This window comes from Dermacentor andersoni, chromosome 2 (genome assembly GCF_023375885.2).
Source record: "Dermacentor andersoni chromosome 2, qqDerAnde1_hic_scaffold, whole genome shotgun sequence".
In the NCBI taxonomy this organism is placed as follows: domain Eukaryota; kingdom Metazoa; phylum Arthropoda; class Arachnida; order Ixodida; family Ixodidae; genus Dermacentor; species Dermacentor andersoni.
The window spans coordinates 153097297-153112559 of record NC_092815.1 but is presented as its reverse complement, the minus strand read 5'-3'; the positions used below and the strand labels follow the sequence as shown (position 1 = coordinate 153112559).

Below are 15263 nucleotides of genomic sequence, written 5' to 3'. Positions count from 1 at the left end.
CCATTCCCTTCCTCTTGGTCCTTCGACGGGCGCCGGTCGGTTGTCCAAGTAATTCAACGCATTTAAGTTCCCGGTTCTCCGCAATGCACAAAAAATTGTGCGCGCATGAATAGTTGGCTTGATAGCTTTGGACAACAAGATGAAAGCTTCCAAAAGCTTACTTCTATAACATGGAAAACAACAGACCGAACCTACGGCGCAACCTTTTTCATGTGCAGAATAATAAACTTCAGGATACGATATGTACGAAGCGCATTTGCTAAGATATCCAAAATGAGCATTTTTTTTTTTTGACGGATGACCTTTTCGTCTTTGAACCATTACATGAATATCGGAACATCAGTTAGAAATCTCACAGCCAATATGCCAATACGTTTTACTTGCACGTGCCAAAGGTTACCGACGACCAGCGCCGTTTCGTGGCAGGCCTTAGCCCCTCCTGACCACAGTTACGATCCTGTTGTTATCAAGGGGACAACCAGGCAAGCATACAACGTTCGGCGCACCCATAACGCCACCGTGTGAAAGAAATTTTTTTGTCATTGAATATGTTTTTGCAGAAAGTGATTTCCTTTCGTGATTCACCAGTGCTTTCTTATAGCTGTATATCCTAAGACAAGAATAAGATTCACAAACGTGTAATCGCTTATTTGGCTACCTTTAGTGCGCCTTGCCAGCATCCGTATCTGTGAGATCCGTATTCTGTATGAGTCCACCTAGTGGACTGTACATTTCGGCCGCTGCTGATTGGCTAGGGCCGCTCGTCTGCTTCTCGCTCTTACAGCTGCATCCAATCAGCAGCTGCGGAAATGGACAGTCCACTAGGTTGCACTCTTACAGAATACGCTCCCCCCCCCCCCCTTGTTGCAGCTTATCTGCGCGCAGAGTGATATTGAGTCATCTTTTGATGGATTCTCTTTTCATTTCTTTAATCTTCGAGTATCGCTTTCATGTTGCTTCGTGGCTGCTGGAGCAGTTTGGACGCGTAACAGCAGCTTCGCAGTACTCGTCTTCGTGGGATACATCGCGTCGCTTGCGCGTTTCAGCTCTCTTGTAGACAGCGCTGACACGGAACAGTTCCATGGACCTGCGTCAGTGAAATGGTTTTGTCACGTGAGAACGTACTGATTGCCTAGTGCACCGAATTTTTTATTTGCACAGTTAAGATTTCCCACTGGAATGCTTGTTTAATGCATCAGGATACCACAGTCCAAAACGATGAATGTTACAACTGGAAACTTTCTCGCAAAAATAGCATGTTTTGACCTGCGCATTCTAGTATTTGTGATTTTGTTCCTTAGCGGTGCTTATTACGGCCGCATTGGTTCGTGAAATTTCTTGTGCATTGTACTACGCTGACGGAAATTTTCATTTGTGGTGTCTGTGCCTCGTAAACGGGTTCCATCATGGTTCTGTCTATAAACAACGGTATGAAATAAAAGATTTTATTTCCGTGACTAATGGTATCGCACCTATCGCACTTGTCGCATCTGTCACACTCCATATCAATTTACAAGGGGTGTCTCTAGGGGTGTTTGTGAGACACCAATATATAAAAACAAAAAAGAAATAGCCTATATGGAAGCCAAGGGTGATAAAATATAATTGACTGACATGCGCTACCTAAAAAGAGCTGCTGGGAGAATTGTGGACTTTATTGTAAAACTTTCTTCGTTATTGCGCTAGTGCATTATTTGCAAGAATACTGTTCTGCTTTTTAGGGGATACAACACAAGTCTGCAGCTGAAATCCAACATGACCCCGTGGCCCAGTCGCTGAAGCTTCCTACTATCGGTCACATCGACGTGTTTTCTTGTGCCAACCTCAAAGCTACAGTCGGTTTAGAAAAAGCAAGAAACGAATACCCCTAGTTACATTGCCTCACAGCCAGCATCAGAGTATACTTATGTGATGGAAAGTGACGGGGCTCTTGCACGACACCCTCCTTTCAGAATTTCGCGGAACGTTCTGATCCAACCGATTCAATCGATTGAATTTTGCGTGCTGGCATGAACGACACATGCGGCTCTGTATATCCAAGATTTTCATTAAGAGATATAAACACCAGATTCCACTATACCCCATGCTTCTCTGCTTGAGGAAGCACTTTCCCCCTTGAGCAAGTGATAAGGTTCGTGTAAACAAATAATGCCTGAAGCAAATTATGAACAGAACAATGGAATGCTAGTATGTGAATTTATTATCAGGTCCATATCACCCGCCGTGGTCGGTTAGTGACTATGGTGTCGCACTGCTAAACACAAAGTACCCGGATCGAATCTCCGGCCATGGCGGCCGCATTTCGATGGGGGCAAAATGCACAAACACCTGTGCACTGTGCCTTGGGTGCACGTTAAAGAACCCCAGGTGACCTAAATTGATCCGGAGTCCCCCACTACGGTGTGTCTCATAATCAGATCATGGTTCCGGACGGTAAAACCCAAGAATTTTTTTTTCATTTATTCGGACTTGTAGACAGCTCTTCAACTGTCAAACGTTGTATAAGTGCGTTTAGAGCTTCTAACAAGTGGCGTAACAAAAATTATGATTATCCTGTCAAGCTTTCCTGCTTCGTCACAAAGACCTTACCTAACTACATCGTAAGAAGTGGGATAAAAACAAATAAAAACGTTTGTGCATTTACTACATTTTTTTTTCCAATGGGAAGAATAGTCTTAACATTAAAAAAAAAATAAGGTTGATGCCGAAAGGCACTTTCTTCCCATACTGTATCTATACGGTAAACTGAAGAATTTGTCATTAATACTGGGGGCAAAATTAGTCTTGAATAAAATCATTGAACCGTTGAACCCCTATGTCTCTCGTGCACGGTTCTGTGCGGTATTCTGACGTCCACTTGAACGTGTGTTCCTATAAGGCTGGTAAATTTATGGAAACGTTGGTGCTGATCATTGTGGTGATGTTGACTGATTAGCCTTGACTTCTATGGCAGACAGCGTAGTTAGGGGCTCCAGGCCCTGACATCACCATACGTGATTTAATACCGGTCTACAAAATTCAAGCCATACGCGCCTTTGTGCACTTCGCCTTTGTGCACTTCGCCTCTGTCGAAATGCGGCCGCCTGAACCTGAAAAACAAACTCTTGACCTGGTGCTAGGCGTCATCGTGTTTTATCAGCTGATGAAAAGCTAAGAAGAAGTGATGAGCGCTGATACGATGTCGCAGTGCGATAGGCAGCGTAACTGGCACGTGGAGATGTTACGTAGTGAAGTTTTCGGTCGTAATCTATAGGAGTGTCGGTAACCATGGCTTTTTCCTGCAATTCTGTCTTAGGGCTGCTTTTTTATCTATCCGTGCACTCGACAGGTATCCTATGCGAAGGGAGAGCGCGCTTCGTCGTCGGTTGGCCGCCGACGACATCCTCGACCAGCACCTTAGAGGTACCGGCTGCCGAGGGAGCTGATATTGAGCCTATGCGCGGCAATAGAACCGCACCTGCAACCGTGTGCAGCGTGATCACGTGCAATAGCGATGAAAGTACAGGTGCTGGGCCCCTTGCCTTGAGGCCATACGGACTATATAATGTTACGCGAACGAAGGATTAAGAACTGGAGACTATTTACAAAGCATATTTGCAAAGGATAACTGCAGCGCTGGCCAGTTCAGCCGACAGCTCGAGAGCCAGACAGCGTTCGTCGTCTTCGTCAGGGCGCCCGTGTGCATCGTCCACAACAAACACGCAATATGCATGTGTCATTATCCCCAGCGGCAGAAGCACCGTCCAGGTGCGTCTAAATATCGGCGATAACCGGAGAGTAGTATGGTTTGAGGCGTGCAACATGCACAACGTCTATGGAATTCGGGGCAGATGAGGCACTGGTACTGACTGGGGCGATTTCATCCCTAACAGGAGTCACGGCACGCAGCACTCGATATGGGCCTGTGTACTGAGACAGGAGTTTTTCTGACAGGCCAACGTGACGAGTCGGGAACCACAGGAGTACCAAAGATCCAGGCGAAAAGTGGACGTCTCTATGTTGGCGATCGTAACAAACGCCGTTGCTTTGGGAGGTCAGGAGGCGAGCGCGGGCAATTCGCGTGTTTGGGCTGCCCTGGTGATGGCGTCAAGTGCATACTCGCTGGTCTCTGCTGCGGTGGATGGAAAGGATGCGTCGAGTGGCAATGTTGGTTCTCGGCCGAACAACAGAAAGAACAGGGAATAACCGGCAGTGTCGTGAAGCGAAGAATTATATGCAAAAGTGACATAGGGTTGGGCAAGGTCCCAATCAGTATAGTCGGACGAAACATACTTTGAAAGCATGTCTGCTAGACTGCGATTCAGACGCCCCGTAAGACCATTAGTCTAGGGATGGTAAGACGTAGTCAGCTGGTGCTTGGTTGAACAGGACTGCAAGATGTTGGCGATGACTTTAGAAATGCCACCGTCAGTGAGCAGTTGGTGTGGAGCACCATGCTGCAAAATCACGTCGCGCAAAAGAAAATCGGCGACATCTATGGCACAGCTTGTTGGAAGCGCTCTGGTGATGGCTTAGCGCGTGGCGTAATCTGTTGCCACGGCGACACACTTGTTGCCAGACGTGGATAGCGGGAAAGGGCCAAGTAAGTTCAAGCCAACGCATAAGAATGGTTCTGATGGAATGTCGAGTGGTTGAAGGCACCTGGCAGGGAGCGTCGATGGTGTTTTTCGGCGCTGGCATTTCTCACACGCCGCAATGTATTTCCGGACGGAGGAGGCAAGGCCTGGCCAAAAGAAGCGTCGGCGAATCCGGTCGTAGGAGCTGGAGACGCCAAGGTTATGGTGTCTCCCGACACCATACCAAGGTGACCAGCCGTTAGTAAATCGTGAAGCTCATGGAGAACAGCTGATCGGATGTGCTTAGGAATGACGAGGGGTAGGGCAGGACTGTCGGGGCGTACATTGTGGCGGTATAATACACCATCCCGGAGAACAAATACGTGAAGGGACGAATCAGAAGGCGAAGATTCCAAGCCATCAATGATGGCGCGCAAGGTGACACCACGGCGTTGCTCGTGGGCAACGTGTAGCAACTAGTGGTTCGTGTAACAGGACCGGCGGGTGGTTCGTCCACTGGATAGCGTTATAAACAGTCTGCGTCTTGATGTAATCGTCCCGACTTGTACACTACTGCATAGGAATATTCTTGCAGCCGCAGAGCCTAGCGACCACACCGGCCGGTAGGATCCTTGAGCAGAGCGCGTGGTGGTCCGTGATTACAGAGAAGTGTGTGACATAAAAGTACGGGCGAAATTTGGATACCGCCCAGACGAGAGCCAGGCATTCACGATCTGTAATCGAATAGTTGCGCTCCGCTGCTGTGAGGAGGCTGCTAGCGTAGGCGATAACGCGATCTTGACCCTGTTGGCGCTGGGCTAAGACGGCTCCGATACCGTGACCACTGGCATCGGTACGAACCTCTGTAGGAGAGGACGGGTCAGGCCATAATTGACGACGGGGAGGCAGGTCCGGTTATCGGCGACGGTGACGACGGAGTGGGGCACAGTGATATTGCGCATCAAAGGGCATCAGGAACAGGTGTGGCGACGTAATCACCATCGGGCAAATCGACTAAAGTCAAGGCAGGCAGGCGGACGAAGGCGGTCGTACTAAAGTTGTTCGCCAGTTCGGCATGAATATGGGCGAGTAGAGGAAGTTCGAAGCAAACGGTGCCGGCAGAACAATCGATCAAAGCTGAATGCGCTGTAAGAAAGTCGAGCCCGAGGGTTACGTCATGGGGACAATTTATCAGCACTGCAAAAATAACAGGAACTTGGTGGTCGGCGATGCTTATACGGGATGTACATATTCCAGTGACGGCAACAGTGCTGCCATCGGCCACGCATACGGCTCGTGTACTAGCTGCAGGCATGAGAACCTTCCTCAGTCGACGACGGAGGTTACAAATCATTATGGACACCTGGGCTCCAGTATACTAACGTCGTCAAAGGGACACCGTCGGCCTGAACATCAAGTAAGTTCTGGTTCGTTGGGAGCGTCAATGGAGGATTTCGACACGACGAAGATAATGCAGCACTACCCCCAGGAGCTGCATGGACTAGTTTTCTGTCCGGGAGGGTCCATAATTGGTCGGCGACGAATAGCGGCAAGATTGGGGCGACGGGGACCGTCGGCGCTGAGGAGACGGTGAGCGAGCATGACGACTGTCATCGACGGATGCGTCAGAGGTAGGAGGCATAAGGCGAGGCAAGTAACGGCGCGGGTCGGCATATGGGCGAGGAGACTGGGAAAAGGAGCTCGAATACGGCGACGTCCAGGAAGTGCGGCAGTGGCGAGCGACGTGGCCAATGCAAAGGGAACGGAAGCAAATGAGCTTGTCGTTCGGAGTTCTCCACTCAGCAGGGTCGCGGTATCTGGGATGGGAATACAGATCGCGGTGAGGCGCAGCTGTCGGCCCCCGTAGGGCGTCAGAGCAGGAACAGGCAGCAGGAAAACCGAGTTTTGCAAACTCTTGCCGCACAACTGCCTGAATGAGAGAGATCGCTGGGGCTGGTTGATCAATGGTGGGGTCAAGTTGGCGTGGATGAAACGGCGCAGGACTTGTACCCTCGAGCTCGCGTTGAAGGGCGGTGAAGCGGTAAATTCGACGCAAGACGACGTCGCAGCTGTGGTAGGGAGCCGGGAGAACTGTGGAATGACGCTGCGGCTTTTGGCGAGCTCAAAGCGACGGCATTCCTTGAGAGTGACGTCGATGGTGGACACATTGTTGAATAGCAATAAGTCGAACGCGTCGTCCGCGATCCCCTTGAGTACGCGGCCGACTTTGTCAGCCTCGGCGATTTTCTCGTCGACTTTCCGGCAAAGAGCGAGCACGTCTTGTATGTACGAGACATACAATTCAGTAGAAGACTGAACTCGGGTAGCAAGCTCTCTTCTAGCAGCCAGCTGCCGACCGGTGAGATTTCCAAGGAGGTCGCTGAGCTTCTCCTTGAAAGCATCCCAGCTATAGATCTTGTCCTCGTGTGTCCGGAGCCAGACACGAAGAGTTCCGCCCAAGTAGAAGAGGACATTCGCTAGCATAATGGTAGGGTCCCCGTAATTACTTTTTTTTTCGTTTCATTTCCGTAATTAGTATCGAAATAAAGACATTAAGTCGCTTTATAGTACGATGGAGGTGGTGGTGGTGGTGATGCATACAGACAGGGCTAGCCTGGCAGATCTGGACGGCATTTGCTCCGACTGATCGTCTCTTTCTGCACTAAATATGTCACCACGAGTCCCCCAGTCCTGTCTCTAACATAAATGTTGGAAGAATGCATAACAATTCAACTGCAATTCTTTTGACCACGGTGCGGTGAACGGGCGAGTGCGGTTGCGCCTGTCAACACTACAGCAGACGCCCTGAAAAGGAAGATGTGGAATTGGGGTGTGCAGCGATTGCCGGTAACAAATACAGCCTTAATTACATGTGCGTGATGTCCGATCGGGCCATCGGTAAACCGCACTTCTTTCATTTCTTGTCGTTTAATCCGGGCGTTGCGTCCTCCTCGCTCTCATACGACGCCCTAAGTAAAATGCGCTGCCGCTTCGGCTGCACCCCTATCTTAGTGTGAGAATTTTTCGACTAAGAAATTTCGCGTGAACAGCGCAGCTTTGTGAATTCCGCCCGAAGCCTTATTGGATGCATTATTATACCATGTGGCTTGTTGTTTAGACTGGATTACCTTCGGGATCAGTCCACATTTTTTAGACAACGCACTATAGAGGGATCGGCCAATATTATTCTGTGAAAAGAGTCACACTTACTTTTCTGGTTTTATGTGCACGCAGTTTGAACGAACGCATCTCGGTTTGATTTCGGCCTTTTTACGCTAAACACGCATTATTACTGCTCTGTCCATAGGTCTACGTTAACATGGTGCGTTTTTTTTTCGTTCCAGCCTTCATTTCGATCCCTTTTCAGTTGTCTGACGTGCAGTATAAGCCTTAAAATCATCTAATTTTATTAGGCAAACGTGGAGGCGTGCCCAGATCCCACGACCCGCCAAATTGGTATGAAGTCGACAAAAAGGCCCTTGTCTTCAATACAGCTGCTCTACGAGGGACCCGTGCAACTTGTAGCATGAATATATATATATATATATATATATATATATATATATATATATATATATATATATATATATATATATATATATATATATATATATATATATATATATATATATATATATATATATATATATATATATATACATACATTAATGTTAACGTGTATACACTGTTAATGTAATATCTGCGACAACCTCATCCCAGCATTTGTACTTCATAAAAGCTGCAATCAAGAAAGGAGTTTTTATAGTCCCTTAAAGGAATGAACTGTTTAAATAAATGTTTTTATAAAGTGGCGCAAACAGCTGTCAATAGAAAATACTAGTGTGACGACAGAAACAGTGCGAAACAGAAAATAGAAGCAAACAGGAAAGGTCCTTTCTTTAATTACTGTATACTTTTCTTGTCACAGCTTTTATTTATTTTGTTTTTCCCCACCAGAAACAAACCAACAGCAATTCAACACAAGAAAATCGGCACTCTTTAGCTATTATTTCCCATGGGAACGCGTTCACCACGGTTGTGTTCTCGCACACATCCTAGCGCAACTAACTACGCTCCATCCCACGTGGTCATGACTTCTTGAACAAAATAACAGCACGCGCAACGTGTCACACAGGCTAGCCACTGCTAAACAGTTGCGCTATCCTATCAAGCCAATTCTGTATGGACTTGTAATCACGGGTGATGTAAGAGCTCTTCCAAGCCCGTGAAATGGCATCCCTGGCTGTGGTGCATCGATGAGGGAAGGTGTTCCAGGATGCCAACAATTATTTCTTCGTTTTTAAGAGCAGCTGCGCTTCTGCTCTGTGGCACGTCCCAATGAGACGGTTGATTATTTAGGCAGCGCAAGGTCCTTTGTGCGATCAGAGGTCATGGCATAAGCGCCGGAATCTCGCCTATTGTTTTAACCGCGAAAAGGGCCCACGACCTCGTTGCTGGCGACCGGGACGGTAGAGTACTTGAGATACCGGCGCGGTTGATAGCCCCGATAGACAGTAAAAATTGCTGCGGCTGTCAGCGTGCTGCATTTGTAAAAAAAAAAAATTCTGACGTTGTACTTTTTTCAGTGTTGCACGCAGTTTCTATACGCTGTCTGCGACAACAGCATGGGGAGCCGATCACGCATCCTGAAACTGGTTTACGTTGCTAATATGAAGGTTATTTCGAGTACGCTGAATAAATTGTCGCTAAATTTCTGGCTTGAGAGAAGAGGCACTTCCGAAGAGCAGCTCAAGAGTCATAAAATATGGCGCATCATGTACGAAGGCATCTATAGTAGCTGCGGCCCTATTAAACCCGTGTTCGATGAAAACGCAGCTTTTTTTTTTTCTTTTTTTTTTGATAACAAACGTGACATGCGATGAAGAAAAACTTATCGGAAGTCTAAATACGGCACATCGTACGGCATGTCGACACATATGTTTAAGCGAAAGACTTGTTGCTGGCCTGGTTGGTGTTTGCCTAACGACATATCGTACCGCGAAGGCACAAACACAAAGAAGGCACACAGACACACGTCACAGGCGTTTGTACACCTCTTATAGATTGTGTACAAGTGCTGAAAGCCTCAAAATGTATGCGACGATGGCACGTCTGCATGACATCGTTGATTGGCATTTAAAAAGCATTTTTACAAGATCAATCTTGGTGTTTTCTGTCGCCAAGCAATTGCTTGCCTCCAGCAACTCTAAACTTACAAGCTTTAGACAACGAAAGCTATGCTGGCCGAGCTTAGTGCTGTTGTGGCATTCTACGAGCACCACGTGGATACCACGAGGCGACGGGAGCTCCCACTCCGCGACGAATCAAGAATTCGACACGGGAGGCGACTCCAAGATGGGCCCAGTCGTCTCCGCGGCGCCCAGCCATCTCCGCGACGAATCAAGAATTCGACGCGGGCGAGGTCATCACCCGGCCCCGCCTGGTTCCCGCCGACGACAACTCGCCCGAACCGGTTCCTGCCGACGAGGGGTCGCCAAAGGGATTTAAGGGAGAACCGGCCCATTGTGAGAAGAGAGTTGCTTCCAGACGCCCAGTCGGTCTGATGGGCTCTTACTGCTACCTGTACGCTATCATCCACTATCTGTAAAGGTTGTATAAAGTTTTTCGTTTCTTCTTCGTCTGCGGAAAGAGTCCGTCTTTCGTCCTCCACCCCGAAGTCACAACAGTGCTTGATATTTCCTCCGCTAGAAGGTGCACGCCACAAAAGTCGCAGAAAGGGACATCAGCCCGAGTTGCACGACGGATCGGTGGTTGGAGCATCGAGAGGCAACCAAAAAAAAAAATTAAATTATGGGGGTTTACGAGCCAAAACCACTTTCTCATTATGAGGCACACCGTAGTGGAGGACTCCGGTAATTTCGACCACCTGCGGTTCTTTAACGTTCACCTAAATCTAAGTACACGGGTGTTTTCGCATTTCGCCCCCATCGAAATGCGGCCGCCGTGGCCGGCATTCGATCCCGCGACCTCGTGCTCAGCAGCCCAACACCATAGGCACTGAGCAACCACGGCGGGTAAGAGGCAACCACGCGCACGCAATTTTCAAGCGACGGCCCCGGGCCTGCATTCATAAAACTCACGCTGAAATTGCTCGGCAGATTCCGCCCAATCCTACCGCGTATTTAAATTTTTGAGGCAGTAAAAAGAATGCTGTCTAGGTCTGTACACTCTTCGCAGATTGTCTCAAGAGACGGAGGCTACCTGCAGTACAACTAACGAATTAAATATGGTGATGATAATTTATATACCTTTTATGATCATATACTTTAGGTTGATTGGGCGTACATTTTGAAGAAATGCTGAGACTGGCTCCGGTATGGAAGCAGCCATTCGTAGATACGATGCGAAAATGCATTGTCGTTCGATCTTATTTGAAATTGTTGCCGTAACTTCAGTGATCATGTAATTTTTTTTATGTTTATGCACAAAGCCACTCGCAAGCTACTCTGACGCGGAGACACCAGATCAGGCGGAGACACGATCACGCATACGAAGTAGTGTTGCGGGCGCGAAGACAATGTATGACGCTTGTTCAGAGAAGAATGGTGATATTAGTAGCATATACGCACAGAGAAGTACGACACATACCTACAGCTGCACTTAGAGATTCTCTGCTCTTCGTGTCAGAGCGGCAGATACCCATTCTGGAGGATTGCCCAATAGTATAGGCACGCACCCATGCTGTGTGCCTAAGCAAATCGATAAATCAATAAAATTGAAGTCAACCAGGTATACCCCATTGAATATAACGCATCAACGAGTCGGCGTGCTATAGAGATACCTGTGAGCCGGCAATATTTGTGCAGGCTTTATGTAGGAATCTTTTTCGTTTCTTACGCAGAACAGCGGTATGTGCTTAATCGCGCTACATTTGTCGGTCGGCGTACACGGCTCATGCGGGCATATTTGATGTTACTAACATTCAGTGCACATATCTAACCCTCGTAAATATATCCACAAACATATCCTCGCAAGAGGCTGACCAAGCCAGGAGCAGCGCCAGCAGCCAAGCCAAAGCCCGGAAAAGTGGGCAAAAAGAAAAAAGCTTCGCTCTAAGACGATAGTGCGTGATTTCCGTGCTCTGAGTCAGAAAAGACAGAGAAGAAGATATATAGCTGGAACGCGATGAACCCCGGCCGGATTTCGGCTAGTCATTATGCGGCCAATTATGATATAGCGTTATTGAGTGAAGCTTTATTGCCTCTTATGTTAAGCGCGTCGTATATCTCGATGCTTAGTGCGTTTGGTCCCGAACATAGCCTGTGCATATAGAGCTCGGAAAATTTTGAGCATGAGCCCATTCCTGACCAATTCTCCAGATTGGACACGCACAACCGTGGTACAAGGCACGTTCGATGTATTTGCATCTCTCTCTCTTTCCATGCATACCTCGTCAACCATTCTTTTTTTTTTTTCGACAAACATATCAAACGTCGACTTCGTCCTCGTGACATCGCTGCGTCGACCTTACAAAGCGCACGCGTCCCCGTGAACTGGTGTCACAGCATTTCGGCATAGCTTGTCAACGATGTAGCGCATAAGCATAAGCACACTTAATTAAAGCGGTGACCTGTGACATGCGTAGATTTAAACACTGCCCGAGATTACGCGTTGGATATGATAACAAAATAAACGCAATTTTATCACATTTGGTCGCTTAACATTTACTTCACCACTTTGTTAAAGTTTCGCCTCACATATGTTCTAGCATGTGCTTTGGATTTGTATATGTGTTTTTTATCTATTCCACAGGCGTGCGCGAGTTCACGCTATTTCCGATGGCCTGAAAAGGGACGTTCTGTCAAGCTGTCCTCGAGAACGCCATTATCCCACTACACTCTATCTCTTAAGCAAAATTACACCCTTTTGCCACACAACGATAATCGTCATCTGTCTTGTCCGCATTTCCTTTCTTTAACGCGGCGAGCCCGGTACTTTCCAGTAACGAATGACATGCGCATTGTCGGCATAACATAGCATTCCCGACAGCAAAGTAACGGGCGCGGCGTTTTCAAGAAAGGAAACGCAAGCAAGGTAGACGACGATTATCGTTGTGTGGCAGACATACAACCCAAAGGGTGTACCTTCGTTTAAGAGTTTATCACTACCTTTCCTTTGACTGGAGCGATGAGCTGTGTTACTGTACTGCAATTCTTGTGCTATCCGTAAAGTAGGGCAAAGCTAGGTTGAGCGCAGAAAATGAAAAGAAAAACGTCGTAGTCGCAATATTTAGAATGAGATTTGCTTTTCAAAACACCGGAGAGTTGTTGCCCTCCACCATATTTCATTCAAAACTGAAGATTTGGACATTGGTCACCCTCTCACTCAATCGAATACTCACTAAATCGCAATAACCAATCGATCGATCAATAAATCGTGTTCACTCCCGTAGACGGCACCTGGACCTCCACGAGCCTTTTTTGCGCTGCGGTGACTCGATCGCAGCAACGTGATCGCGCCCTGCTTCACCCCCTCTGCCAATGGACTCGCCGTGTTGGGCTGCTGAGCACGAGGTCGCGGGATCGAATCCCGGCCACGGCGGCCGCATTTCGATGGGGACGAAATGCGAAAACACCCGTGTGCTTAGATTTAGGTGCACGTTAAAGAACCCCAGGTGGTCGAAATTTCCGGAGTCCTCCACTACGGCGTGCCTCATAATCAGAAAGTGGTTTTGGCACGTAAAACCCCATAATTCAATTTTTTTTTTTTTTTTTTTTTTTGTATGTGGACTCGCCGACCCGACTAACAGGCACAAGTCATGGCTGCAGGGGCTGCCGCTATGCGGGCACTATACTCTCGCGCCTGCACGTATAGGCACGGTAGCAATATGGATGGACAGCGGTGGGGTGCATTATTCCGTTGTTCGTCGGTGCTCTGTTTCTGTGGGAGCAGTGGTCTCGTAACTTTGATAATTTGTTCGGGCTAACATCCCAAAAGCGGTATCGGTCGCGCGTGGTACATTTCAATGAAAAAGGCATGGCGTGATTTGAATGACTAGGGTTCCGTAGCGCAAGTAGAGCGGGCAGAATACACGCCGGTATCGCTCCGGCTATGCGACCGAGAATCGAAGCTGAGACCACGCGTGGGGCAGGGGCACTCGAGAGCCGAGATGTCATCACGGCGGTGATAAGGAGCAGAGTGCGCGGCCGTTGTCAGCGATTTCAACGCTGTGGCTGGAAACTGTTTACGGCTATAGACCGTAGCGGAACAGATTGTGACCTGTACGTAGATGGCAATGCCGCTTGTTGTGGATAAGAAAGAAGAAAGCGCTTTTCGCGTTTAAGAATTGCGCTTAGATTACTCCTAAGGAGAATGAAACATTTAGAAGAGCTTAGCTGCAATCAAGAGCAATCTGTTTTTTAATGGTACGATGTTGAGTGTCGAAACTAAGATTTAGGTACATATAAAGCCGGTCAGTGGTCTCCCTACACATATAACACAAACAGCAAACGGAACCCAGCCTTTTAATGTTGCTAAATGTGACGGGCGATGAATAAAGTAATAGAATACAATTGGTTAGGTCACAGATTTAGTTATTGGCGTGGCGCCCATGAACGAAGCATAACGTTATCGAAGTGGCCTTGCCTGACTGAAATGTTCTTGCTATAGTATTTTAAACGTAAAACCAGTCCGCCAACAAGTGCGTACCTTGCCCGGCCGCGCGACCGGGCAAAGTACGCACTTGTTGTGTGCCTTGTTCCGTGCACAATTTGTTATGTGCGTTTTTGAGGTTGAGCGTATCGAGAAACGTGTTGCATCAGACTTTTAAACTAAAGTTTATTTCTTTGCAGGACACCTAGCAAATACTTTAGAAGAGTGGAAAGCCGAACGGAATTTAGCTCATGTTTGCGTGCGTCTTCCATTTTTCCCACTTACAGTCTCACTTTTCGTATACTTGTACAACACTATACAATTACATATTCCGTGCGAGTTCAATATAATTGTTCAATAATATAATTCAATATAATTCAATTACATAAATAGAGTTCAATATAATTCAATTACATAAATAAGCGAGTTCATACCATTGAAGATAATGAGCTTGCGTGGCCCAGCTTATGGAGCACAATATAACATGATAAAGTATCGATTCTTAGAAATAAGCCCTTGACCATGCATTTCACATACACAGTATTGACATTCGTTTTCAGGGCTCAAAACATGGTGCTGGCGACAATTAATCACCTTACAATACATAATCGCCTCTCCCTGGGGAAATGGCTTTTAGCTGCGTGTAAAAAATTCAGTCAAATATGTAGTAATTGCGCGAAATTTCAAAGTGTGTAGAAAAAGTTGTTGCTTCTTGGCTTCTTGCATGCTTTATTTCTCTCCCTCACGGAGGGCAATTCCTCAAGGCGTTCTCGAAGACAAAGCCCGCGTGGCACCGACATTTGAGGAAGAGCCATCTAAGGCAGATAACTCGACATTGCCTAGTTATGCGGGTAATATTGTGGCGACTCAAATGAAGATGCGTGCATACTATACCACAGAGACATATGACTGACTATATGAACCTGACTGTTCATAAAAGGCGATCATAATTATCAGTGACGTAAAAGTAAACTCACTACTACCGGGTCACTTTCTGTTGCCTGTACGCCTCCAAAATTTATTTTAAAAATTCGGGTTATTGTACGATAACGCAAAGGGCAGCGCCCTCAAGCTTCTTGAGATCTGGTCGGTGGT

At 47.3% G+C, this 15263-nt stretch overlaps 1 protein-coding gene and 1 long non-coding RNA gene across 3 annotated transcripts in view; one reads left to right on the top strand and one right to left on the bottom strand.

Moving 5' to 3' along the window:
- LOC126540575 (uncharacterized) overlaps window positions 1–15263 on the top strand; it is an 80070-nt gene that overhangs the window by 21358 nt on the left and 43449 nt on the right. The window lies entirely within an intron of this gene.
- Window positions 903–15263, bottom strand: part of LOC129387288 (uncharacterized) — a 51988-nt gene continuing 37627 nt past the window's right edge. Inside the window, exon 3 of the long non-coding RNA XR_008614566.2 lies at window positions 903–1087. This is a non-coding gene — a long non-coding RNA (uncharacterized lncRNA). The remainder of the gene's footprint in view (window positions 1088–15263) is intronic.